The sequence below is a fragment of the Petaurus breviceps genome, unplaced genomic scaffold (genome assembly GCF_028583685.1).
Source record: "Petaurus breviceps papuanus isolate PSGF00001 unplaced genomic scaffold, PetGlider_PUasm1.0 91133, whole genome shotgun sequence".
Taxonomy (NCBI): Eukaryota; Metazoa; Chordata; class Mammalia; order Diprotodontia; family Petauridae; genus Petaurus; species Petaurus breviceps.
Window position 1 is genome coordinate 90,765,432 of NW_027187419.1, and position 2,340 is coordinate 90,767,771.

Here is a 2,340-nt window from a genome sequence, read left to right on the forward strand (position 1 = left end):
CACACACACACACACACACACACACACACACACACACACACACACACCACAACCACCAGCACTGCTTTTCCATTCTTCTTACATCCTTCCACATACCCTATGATCCAGTGACATTGGCCTCTTTGCTGTTCCTCACATAAAATGCTCCATCTCCTGACTCTGGTCATTTTCACTGCTTTTCTCTATATGTGGAATGCCCTCTCCCCTCATCTCTATCTCTTTTCTTCTTCCAAGTCCTAGTTAAAATCCCACCTTTTACAGGAAGCCCAGTGCTCGTCCCACTGAGGAAATATAATAAAGTACTTGCTGACTAGATTCTAGTGTCTTTTGGTTTCCTTGTGGCTACTATTGAGCACTGGTTGAAATTTTCTTTAAAAAAATGGTAATTAAGTCAGTACCTTTACTTTTTTTTCCTTTTCCTTTTTTGAATCTACACTTTACTTAAAAGGTGAGGAGGGAGCTGCTGTATTCATATGTGCTATCTCCTTTTGAATGGAAAGTAAAAGTGAATGGGAAAATGAAAAATCATTTATTGAGCATTTACTACAGGGGCAGCTGGTAACACAGTGGATAGAGATCTAGGCTTGGACTCATCTTCCTGAGTTCAAATCCAGCCTCAGACATTTACTAGCCACATGATGCTGGACAGTTTCCTTAATCTCTGTTTCCATTTACTCAACTATAAAATGGGGATAATACTAGCACCTAACAACTTGCATTCTAATAGAGGAAATCAATATATAGAGAGAAGTGATATATATGGGAAGGGACCAGACTTAGAGGATAGAAATCAGAGGGCATGGCAATTGTAATTATTGAGCAAAGGTTTGACATTCATTATTTTTATTTAATTTGGCATTTACTTTTACCTGAAGCAGTCAATGACCTGACTCAGTAGAGACAAATGATTCTAGAATGCTTCATTTTAACCAATTGTACTTTGTTAAGAGGGTGTTGATTTTGTTTCTTTTAAAATGTCATTTGGTGGTTGTCACAACCATTGCCTTCTGTGTCTCTGCTTGAAGGTTTGTTTTTTTTTCCCTTCAATTTCTTGATTACAAATGATATTGTCCAACCCAGTTTTTGACATTTTTACATACTTATTTCACATTGAAATTGCAGTGTAGGGAAGTGTCTGTTGGCTTAATTTGTAGGATCTTGTTAAGTTCTTCAAAAAATTTCTCTGCTATTTCATTCTTTCCAATGGATGGTGGATCATACACCAAAATCATCTTCAGCCAGGTGTATTTACTCAACGTGAATACTATGGAATGAGATAGCATATGAGGCAAATTCAGTTGACCTTGGGTATAGGTATGATCACTCTTCCTGTGCATGCTTGAGATTTATAGGAAATAGAAGGAACCTGTCAAAATGCATAGTCTAGTGGCCTTGGAGTCAGAAAGAAGTAGGTTCACATTTTGTGTCTGACACTAGCTGTGTGACCATGGGCAAGATATTTTACCTTTTTGTGCCTCAGTTTTCTCATCTATAAAATTAAGGGGCTGGACTTGATGGTATTTAAATTACCTTCTGGCTCTAAATTCATGGTCTTATGTTTGTATGATCTTGACATTTAAGGAGATTGAGGAATGAGGGATTCTGGGTGCATGAAGGGGACAGGGATTGTCTAGGAACTCCAGGCACTGACCTTCCTGGAAAATGAACTTTAGGTCTACAGATGACAACAACAACAATGAATGAGATGAACTATAAAAGAGGAGTGTCAGAGGGATTATCTTAAAATGACAAACGGGAGCAAGAAACTTACCAACTTCTTCTCCTAGTCCTGTGTACTGGGTAGAAGAAAATAAGAAGCCAGTCTTGGAAAGATTTCAAAAGATGGTATAAGCTTTCAGGAGAAAGCTTGGTTTTAGTGAGGAATAAGATAGAGAGAAAATTAAACAAGGGCTCTAGGACAAAGGGGGGAATAACAATAAAAGAGTGTTTCAGGAAGCATAGTCCAGAAAGGGAAGGCAGAGGAGAATAGGGACTAGGAAGAGTGAAGACTGAGTTTGCTGTGGGAAAGAAGGGAGTAGAGAATGTTCTCCCCCTAGAGGCAAATAAACTAATTGGCAAAGTTGCCTTCACCCTTACTTCAAAGCAAGAAACCTTATTTTATGGAAATTTGATTATCTTATGTTTCGAAGGGGTCTATACTCAAAGACATTCCAATTAACTATATACTGTCAATTGTTTCAACTTTTGGGCAGTTGAAACAATTAGTCTCTCTAGAACCATCTTTGCCTTTGCACTCTACTTAGAACAAAAGTTAGAAATGCCTATTAGCTGAATCTAACCAAAATGTATGTATACATCTTGAAAAAATGACTTCGTAAA